Source organism: Convolutriloba macropyga, chromosome 2 (assembly GCF_964194025.1).
Source record: "Convolutriloba macropyga chromosome 2, txConMacr16.3, whole genome shotgun sequence".
Lineage (NCBI taxonomy): Eukaryota > Metazoa > Xenacoelomorpha > Acoela > Convolutidae > Convolutriloba > Convolutriloba macropyga.
Genome location: NC_134469.1, coordinates 53,861,463 through 53,871,673, shown reverse-complemented (window position 1 = coordinate 53,871,673; position 10,211 = coordinate 53,861,463). Strand labels below are relative to the sequence as shown.

The 10,211-nt window shown below is 40.9% G+C and overlaps 3 protein-coding genes across 4 annotated transcripts in view; 1 reads left to right on the top strand and 2 right to left on the bottom strand.

The window, feature by feature from the left end:
* LOC142334499 (sorting nexin-12-like) overlaps positions 1–10,211 on the top strand; it is a 474,196-nt gene that overhangs the window by 302,010 nt on the left and 161,975 nt on the right. Inside the window, exon 1 of one of the 2 annotated variants that reach the window (XM_075382587.1) lies at positions 605–637. The exons of the other annotated variant lie outside the window; for it this stretch is intronic. The gene's annotated coding sequence lies outside the window, so the exon portion shown is untranslated. Of the gene's footprint in view, positions 1–604; positions 638–10,211 lie in introns of those variants that run through there. 2 annotated transcript variants of the gene reach the window in all.
* LOC142334498 (uncharacterized) overlaps positions 1–10,211 on the bottom strand; it is a 653,384-nt gene that overhangs the window by 498,448 nt on the left and 144,725 nt on the right. The gene's annotated exons all lie outside the window — the stretch shown is intronic.
* The window catches only part of LOC142334934 (uncharacterized), a 61,730-nt gene that overhangs the window by 17,106 nt on the left and 34,413 nt on the right, over positions 1–10,211 (bottom strand). The gene's annotated exons all lie outside the window — the stretch shown is intronic.

Below are 10,211 nucleotides of genomic sequence, written 5' to 3'. Positions count from 1 at the left end.
ACACACACATGCGCGCGTGAGCGTACACACACATACAAAAACACACGCACACATACAAAAATTTAATTCAGTTGGACTGCACTTATGATCTCATGACACTTTGATGGAAAACGGGAAAACGGCATACTGGATATCCAGAAAATCTCTTCTAGCCGCGAACTGTAGGATACTGTAGAATATTGAGTAGAATAATTGTTGCTTTTTACTTGGGATAAATTTAATCTAGAGCAAGTTCATACAAGTCATTTTCAAAATTTTATCGCGTTCGCCTGGTTTTTGCATCACTTCGTCAATGTCGAAGCTCAGTGCGGTAACAGTCAATGTCCAGCATTTTTGTTAGTAAATAATTATCGTTTCCTCTCAGTTTGATAGCAAGATAAACATACTTTGCAATTTTCACTGGCCTAATTTTTGTCTTCTATGGCATGGAGGTCAAGATCAGGTATGGTGGTGCCAAAACTATTGCTGCAGAGCGACTTAGCAACAAAAGTATACTTTTCACTTCCACTCAAAATTTTTCAGTTACACATTAAGTTTTCAAGAACTTTTCATTTTTTCGTACACGTGTCGATAAATCTCATTTATTATTCCGACCCCTCTTGAGCCTAATTGTTGTGATAAACTTATTAAATAGATCGAATTGAGCTAGGGACTTGAACAAAACATATCCGCCGGTGCCATCATTGGTTCCACAGGATTATATTACAAAGACCCGTCGTTCCTAGCTTGACGGGCACTTTTTGTTGCTGTATCTTTTCTGCGTCGTCGTTGCCAGTATTGGTTCCATAGACACTTCCAGCCTTTTTATCTACTTAAGCCGCCGGTGCCAGTATTGGTTCCATAGGCTATTTATTAAATAAAATTTTAATGCCTCATCGAAAACGTAACAATATCGGTTCAACCAGCGATGATCTAGTTGAAAAAATAATAGCATGCACGACTACGAATTGTCCTGTACATACAAAAGTTTTGGTGCCCGCTAATTTTGACTGCTATCAACCTATCACTTGCGGCTTTTGTTGTGCTTCTAATCAGTTGAAACATTCAAAATCGTACTCTGAAGCGGTTATGAATTCCTTGAAAAATGAGCAGCAGACTCGAGCAACATTGTTTGCTGAAATTCAGCAAGAGCAATCACGTAAAGATGCAAAAAGATTAAATTTAATAGTAAAAGGGACAAAGCCATCTGAGAATTCTGCTGGCTACGATGTTGCTGAAAAAATTGCAAATCAAATTGATGTATCTCTTGTGTCATCTGATGTTCAATGTAAATGGATTGGAAACCCACAACGTGATACAGGAAATCAGTTATTGCTTCTCAAGTTTAAAGAAATGATTAAACGAAATCAGTTTCTACGTAAGTCAGTAGCATTGAGGGATTGTGAGAATTTCGATTGTGTATATGTGTTACCAGACTTAACTAAAGCTGAGAGAGTGCAGCTGTACAATTTGCGATTGCAGAAACGTCAACTTGAAAGTCAAAATCCTGCAAACATATACAAAATTCGTCGTGGTCGTGTACAACAACAGAATTGACTACAGACAAAATGCTCCTCTCAAATTTCGGTCCTTCTTCTTAACGTTCAGAGCATTCTATCGATTGAGAGAAGACTAAACTTTTGCCAGCTCTTAAGCTTAGTTTCACTCACTGTTGTCTGTCTGACAGAAACATGGCTTGATGATTCGGTCAGTGATAACGGAGTTTTCGCAGGTCACCCTTATACAGTCGTTCTGCGATCAGATCGAACGGCCAGTCATCGTGGTGGACTCCTGGTAGCAATTAGTAACGCTTTCTTGGGTACTATTAGCTTAATTTATTATTCAAAGCGTGAGCAATTTTGTACTCTTGTCTTAAGTAACCAGATTCTTAATCTCTGCATTATACTTGCATACTTACCTCCTCGAGGATCGCTGTTTTATGTCAAACCTGGTGTTACAGAAGACAAACTGCGAGGTATTTTTGCCGGTGCGGAGGCAAGCCTAAGCTGTGATCAACGCAAAGCTGTCCAGTGGATTCTACTTGATGATATTAACTTTCCCAAAGTACGTTGGGAGTCGATCTCGTCGCCTGATTCTGACGAGCAAAAATTGTTAGATTTTTTATGCAACGATTTATTGCTTACAAAAATTATTGACTTGCCTACTCATAAGCTTGGAAGTATTTTGGATCTAATCTTTTGCTCCCATCCCGACAATTGGGACTACAATATTGTAGAGCGATTGTGCTCAGATCATTATCCCATTCTTTTAACAAATGTTGACCTAGATTACCAATATGCAAGTGGGCACGCTTATACGATCAGCTCTTTTAACGAGGCTGACTTTTCTTCGCATCTAACACTCTCACGATCTTTCGCTCAGGAATGCCACAACTTAAATCGTGATTTTTTATCAACGTTCTATCGTAAATTATTTTCTGCTCTCAATCAAAGTCTTAACAGAAAACGGAGAAAGCGCTTCGAAGCTCCATTCTATTATTCGTCGCAGACAATGCATTGTTTAAATTAGCTAAATACAGCTCAAAAACATCAGAAAAATACAGTTGAATGCCTCGAAAAGGAGCTATTTATTCTTATTGACATGGACAAGCAGGTCTTGTTGAACAGTGTACAGAAGTTTAATACAAATGAAGCGTTTGCTATTTTGAAAAGTTTAACTGGTAGAAGTTTCTTCCCTAAACAAATGTTCTACAAAAACGAGGTGTCTTTGAAGGCTCAGTGAAAGCGAGCCTGTTCAACAAATTTGTTCAATCAGTTTTTCAACCGAAAACTGAAATACGATTAACTGACTTTGTGTGCGGCAATGAGATCAAGTTATCTGATGTTCATTTCAGCCTTGACGAAATTCAAAATTATCTTTCAAGGGTCCCTAGTAGCTCGACTCCTGCTTTTGATGATATACCGCCGACTATTTTAAGTAAAGCGGCACATGCATTAGCACCATTCGTCCATCTTGTTTTCACATATATTATTCATTCACAATTTTGGCCCGAGAATTGGAAATGTGCCTATGTAACCCCTATTCACAAAAAAGGACCTCGAGGGGACGTTGAAAATTATTGCCCTATTTCAATAATCCCGAGGTTATCTTTATTTCTAGAGAAAATTCTATTTTTGTTCATTTATCCAAAGGTTAAAGATCGGCTGAATCCTATACAACATGGATTTCGTGCAAAACATTCTACAGTTACGCAATTGCTCACATTTCTGCATGAGTTATATCTGAATTTTGACGGAAACCTTGAACAAGTTGTTGCTTATTTAGATTTCAGCAAAGCTTTTGATTCTGTGGACCACTCCACGCTGCTTTCGAAGATAATTCATTTTGGCTTTGACGAAGTTTTTGTGAAACTTATTAATTTTTATTTGTCACCAAGACGTCAATGTGTTAAATTAGATGGTGTTTTATCAGAGATCCTCCCAGTTACTAGTGGTGTTACTCAGGGAAGCGTGTTGGGACCGCTTTTCTTTTTATTTTTCATTGATGATATGATTGACGTACCCGAAGTATCAAAAGTTTTCTGCTAAGCTGACGACACAAAATTGCTCTGCCATGGCAACCTCTGCTTGAATAGTGCTCAAAATGATCTATGCTTGTTGCGGTTATGGGCTTATTGTAACTATTTGTCTTTTAATTCAGCTAAAAGCGGTTATTTACATATTAGTAGAAGTGCATTGGATAATATACTTCTTGGTGATGTCGAGATTCCTTCGCTTGATGATATTACGGATCTGGGAATTGAGGTATCCAAAACGTTTAAATGGAGTCGTCATATCAAACAAAAATAGTAAAAGCTCGTCGATCGTGCAATTACTTGAAGCACAGTGTTCCGTTCAATCTCCCATCTGGAGTTAAATTCAATTTATTCAAGGCATCTGTTTTGTCGGTTCTACTATATGGATACCCTGCTTGGTTTCCTGAAGTTTCTGGTCTACGGAAATTAGAACAGCTCAATATCCGTGGCCTGCGTTGGTGCTTTGGTTGCAATGACTAATCCTCCCTGCTAAAATTATCCAACTCTCTGCCGATATGCTATCAACTCATCGAGCGTGGCATACGTGTTTTCACGGCAATCTTAAACAACGAGTATTGCATATCTTTTGACAAATTTTTCAAGTTGGACTCAAAGGTCTTAAACCTACGAACTCTTGATCGGGAACGTCTGGCACTCACATGAGCTAAGAAAAGATGTACAGAAAAATCGTTTTTCTTCAGAGTTGAACGTATTTTAAATGACTAAGCGGATTTTCTTAATGTCAGCAACAGTTTTTTCAGGGATACTTGCAAATCCAAAACCGCAACTCAGAATCTACTAAAGGCAATGAGAAATGATAAATATGATTTTGACTTATCTTGCACCTGGTACCTTAGGTGTAGATATAGTTTCTGTATAGCATAGTTTTCTGTTCAATTAATGTTTCTTTCTAGCTGTTACATAATTTATATCAGTCTTCATCTTTGTTATGTCATTTGTACCATCATCCTTGTTTATACCCTCAGAAGGTAATTGAAGTCTTATACTACTACTACTAATACTACTACTACTACTACTACTACTACTACTACTACTACTACTACTACTACTACTACTACTACTACTACTACTACTACTACTACTACTACTACTACTACTACTACTACTACTACTACTACTGTTTCAACACTTTAATTCCAAATATGAAATAAAGGCACGGTTGGCAACAAATACAAACAAAACAAGAAGAGTTATTTGTTTGGTTATTCTGTGAAGTGCTGTACGACGAAATTGTTGAAGGCATTCTTTGACCCGGTTGCTGCTTTCTCCTGCAATCTGGTGAACGATACTTTGTTTCGTACACAGTCTCCTTCGATTTGACTCATCCACGTTTTCAGTTGCCCCCCAGGAGCGCGTCTAGCATGGACGTATTGATCGGGCGGGTCCCAATCGAAGGCACTGCGGGCTAATCTTCCTGGTTCCATTCTCTGGATGTGTCCGTACCATTTTATCCGTTTGAGCATGATCAACGTGGATAGTTGGGGCATTCGTGATCTTGACATAATTTCTTCGTTCGTTATTTTCTCCAGATATGACACACGTAGAATTCTCCGAAGACAACCACAGTGGAAACTCTCCAGTTTTCTCTCCATTAATTTCGAAAGAGTCCAAGTCTCTGAGCTGTACAGCACGGCTGATAAAACGAGTGCTTTGTACAAATTGCACTTGAGTTGCACGCTGAGCTGCTTGCTCTTCCAGAGATTTTAGAAGTTAGCAAACCGTTGTCTACCTTCTGCAAGTTTGCAATTGACTTCCTGCAGGTCTCCATGCTTGAGGCTGACATATGATCCGAGATACTTGAACGCTTCTATGTTTTCAAACTCGTTTCCGAGAACATCTTGTACTTTGCAGGAAAACACGCGTGTGGCAACTGCTTTAGTTTTGCCACAGTATCTCGATTGGTGAACTTGTCGGCCATTGACTGTTTTGAACTTTCTTTCACACTTGTCACAGGTAAGGCTCGCCTCTAGTTGCTCGAACTTTGACTTGTCGACGACATTCTTTGACAAACCGGCTTTGCAGAATCTTGTTTGATGCACTTTGCGTCCGGTAACTGTACTGAATTGCCGCTGACAATTCTGACATCTTAAAGACTCTTGGTCAGCCACCACTGACCGACTCTCATTTTCTAGCGACTCTGAATCTGCTACCGCAGATTGTTGTTGTGAAGCTACCAACGCTGGCTTAGCCACCGCTAAGCTTTTCAATCTTAGCTTCCGGCCATCTTGTGTTTCGAACCAGCCCGCTTTCTTTTTCGTTCCCAGCAGCACCTCCGTGCTGATGGTTAGTCGTGACTGGCTTGATGTCTCTGCCAGGAGTCCTAGTTTGCCTTTATGTGTTCCAGTGAGTATCTCCACGTTCTGTTGGATACTAGGCACTGCAACAACATTTGGGCTGTCGCATTTTACGCCCATATTCTTTGTTTTGGCCACATTAACCTTCAGACCAGCGGCTTCCGCAAGGGCCTCGATTCGATGTAGGTTTTCTTGCACCTCACTGTCTGAGACCCCCACGAGAGCAACATCATCAGCAAAATCTAAGTCAGCCACCAATCTCCCAATGTCTAATCCTCCATGCACCGAGTTAGCCAAAATGTAGTTGATGACAAGGCCGAATAGGATTGGGGACCACACATCACCCTGCCTAACGCCCGTTCTGACATCAAATAAGCGTCTTTTCTCACCTTCGGCTTTGACTCGACATTTGAATCGATCATAGCTGTTTCTTATGATGTTTATCACTTTTTGCGGAAGACCATAGTGTTTCATTATCTGGTACATCTGCTCCCGATCGACAGAATCGAATGCCGCTCGAAAGTCTGTGAAACAAAAGCTAATATCCAATTGAAACGCCATTGATTTCTCTATTATTTGACGCAGGGCAAAGAGTTGATCGGCGCATCCTCTGCTTTTTCTGAAGCCGCACTGCTCTTCCCTTAAGACGCGATCCACTGAATCTTTGCATCGATTGAGAATAACGGAAGCGAACACTTTGCCTGGTACTGACAATAGAGAGATCCCTCGGTGGTTCGAACACTCTGACCTCTTTCCTTTACTCTTGTATAATGGGACAATTTCTGCTACCTTCCAGTCATCGGGCAGAACTTCCGTCAACCAACACTTATCTATGATGTCCCAGAGCCACTCGACAATACCCTTGTGTGCTTTCAACATCTCACAGGAAATGTTATCGGGTCCACTTGCCTTGCCATTCTTCAACCTGCGGACAGCTTCAAGCACTTCTTCAAATCGAATTGGGCTCAGGTCAATCGACAAGCTTTCAGCTGCTTCTTCGGGATCCAATCTCGTACTGCAACTGGATGTTGAGGGATTCAGGAGTTGACTAAAATGTTCCGTCCAGCGTTCAAGTCGATCCTCTTTCGTCCGTAAGTTGACGCCAGTGCTTGAAACTAATTTGGTCAACTGGGGACTCCAGTTTCGGCAAATCTGCTGTGATGCCCCAAAAACCTCCTTCAAGTTGCCTCTGTCCGCAAAGCTCTGCACTTCTTGGCCTTTGCGTTCAAGCCATGCCCGTTTGTCTGCACGTAGAGCTTTTCTGACTTCCTTACAGCAGTTTGTGAACTCTAACAACGCCACCGCGCTTCTGTGTTTCTTCAACTGTAGATCAGCTCGTTTCCGGATACTACTACTACTACTACTACTACTACTACTACTACTACTACTACTACTACTACTACTACTACTACTACTACTACTACTACTACTACTACTACTACTACTAGTACTACTACTACTACTACTACTACTACTACTACTACTACTACTACTACTACTACTACAACTACTACTACTACTACTACTACTACTACTACTACTACTACTACTACTATACTCAAATGGTTTTTTTTTGTTCGGACAATTTTGGCCGATCGATATTTTCATCGTAGAGAATTGAGACTGGTATCATTAGAATGCTTGTCCAGCCTAGAATTTGGAGGGAACACGATTTTTTGTACTTTCCTTTTTACAGGGAGTTATCGAGGTTTAAATTTTTGCGAAAATAAACTGAATTACGGTGATTTTATTCACATTTTTCGGAATTTTTGATTAAAATTTTGCCAATTTAGCTCAAAGGTTTTGAAATTGTTAAAATTTTTTAAGAAAGTGTTGTTAATTTTGTTTTTAAAGACAAAGAAAAAACTGTGGGTTTTTTTTATTTAATTTTTGTCAAAAATTCTGGCTAGTTAATTTAAATTTTAGACTTTTTCATCAAAAACAGCACGAAATAATTTTCTTTAGACCATTTTGATTAAATGTAGTGCACACGCAAACAACACAAACACAATCTTCGTGGACTCAAAATGGGGCTTTTTCTACTTCAACTTTCCTGGAGAATGCTCTGTAATTAAAACGTTGTTGTTTTTTTGCTAACTTTACTCGCTGATTATCAAAAACACAGCATTTATTAAAGGTGTAAAACCACACTTTCGAAGATTCAATTCATTTACGTTATATCTCCACATATATAAGGCTACGTTTAGGCATCAAGATGTACAAAGCAACATGTAAGCAACGTGTCAGTATTAGCGATGATCTTAGCAACTAGTGAAAGCTTAGACGGTAAGGTTTTTTGATGCTCTTTTACTGGTTTTTTGTCTGATGTTATTGACGTCAAATCAGTTCGTATTCAATCGGCAATTGTCTAGAAAACCTAAAAATATTAAGCCGAAAACCAGCTTAATCGATACATATCATGGTTATATTTACTTAAAATTAGGTTAAACGAACTTTTTCGGAACTTTCTATGTATATTAGAACGTTTTACGCGCATTTAAATTCAAATCTAAATACTCAATTCTGATTGGTTAATATTCTTTCATTTACTACGTAACATCCTCCTGCCCGGAAGAAGATGTTGGGAAAACTGGTACAAGTTTTACAAGTGGAAGGACGAGTGAACCGGTCGACGTACGTAAAACGGCGGAGCGCGCGACGCTATCGGAGCCGTAACGGAGTTCCACAATCCGAGCGGTTGGGCAGTAACCCCTAGGGTTGGTTTCCTCAACTATCCAAACCAAGTCACCGGTCTTAAGGTGTTGCTCGGCAGGCGCCTGCCACTTAGAGCGTCGGTTCAGCGTCGGTACGTACTCTCTGATCCAACGGGACCAGATCGCATTAGCGTACGACTGCGCACGGGCGTAACGTTTACGATGGTCGAACTCATTGTTGCCGACAACAGACGGAATACCGGTAGAGTGTTCTCCTAAGAGAAAGTGATTGGGCGTTAAAGCGTTCAAATCGCACGGATCGGCGCTCACGGGTGTTAAAGGACGCGAATTGAGAGCATTCTCCACGAGACAAAAGGTAGTATGCAGTACCTCATCCGTGAGGCTACACGTGCCAAGAATATTATACAACACGCGTTTGAAGCTGCGTACCAACCTCTCCCAGATACCACCTTGATGTGGTGCGCTGGGTGGATTGAACCTCCACTTAATATCTTTGTGAGCGAGCTCACTTGCAATGTTGACAATGTTCCACTTTTCAATACTTTCTCGGAGTTCTTTCTCCGCTCCAATAAAGTTAGTGCCATTCCAACCAGTGTGAACAGCCATAGTGTCAGTCCGACCAAATCATTGCAGGTGTACCTCTACGTGACACAAACCGCTCAACTCCCATAACACAGGAACTGGTGTCCATGGATGTAACTACCTCGACATGGACAGCGCGAGTAGTGAGCCAGGTGAAGAGGAAGCCCCACCTTTTCTCAGTAGTACGGCGGACAGTAACACAGAATGGCCCAAAGTAGTCAACGCCAGTGTTCGTGAAGGGAGGAGACTGGTAAGCAAGTCTCTCCTAAGGTAAGTCAGACATGATTGGTTGCATAGTTACAGCTTGGAATTCTCGGCATCTCAGGCAGTGTGCTTTGATGGAACGCAAGGATGATCTTAGTTTCAGCACTGTGTAGTGTTCCTGCACAATTGATCTTAGGTATTCAACCCCCCGATGGTAATGCTTTACGTGCGTGTGTTCAAGGAACAGTTTTACAAACGGATGACGTGCATCTAAGATGATTGGGTACTTTACGTTAAACCCAACTTCAATTAACCGCTTGATGCGGCCTGAGGAACGGATTAGCCCATTTGGACTAATAAACGGTGAATGTGGAGCAATTCGGCTACTCCTTTTAACGAATTTATTGTCAAGAAGATCTTTTCTTTTCAAAAGACTCTCCTTGCACCAAGTGCTGTAGTTGACGCTCGGCTTCGTCAAGCTCAGTAGGGTCAGTAATGCTAGCATCGGGGTTACGGTAGCCGGCATGTTTCGGCAAAAGCCGGAGAACGTATGCGGCAATGCGCAAGTACTTTTGATAAGAACTAAACTTATCAAATGGGAACAACGACGGAACGGGAGCTGTCTGTTTTTTAAGAGATGTAGCGAGAGAAACAGTGTCTCCTATAATGACTGCTTGGTTGACGCCAAGTTTGATGTTATTAATGACGTCTTTGTTCGGCACGAAAGGGAAGCTTGAGTTATTTAAGAAATGTGGACCATTGACCCAACTGCTTAAATGCAAAACCTCAGCGGACATTCCACGCGTGCCAGCATCAGCTGGATTATCCTTAGTTGCGACGTGGTTCCATTGGTCAACGGTGGTATACTCCAAAATTTCGCAAACACGGTTTGCAACAAAGATTGGTTGCTTTTCATTAGAG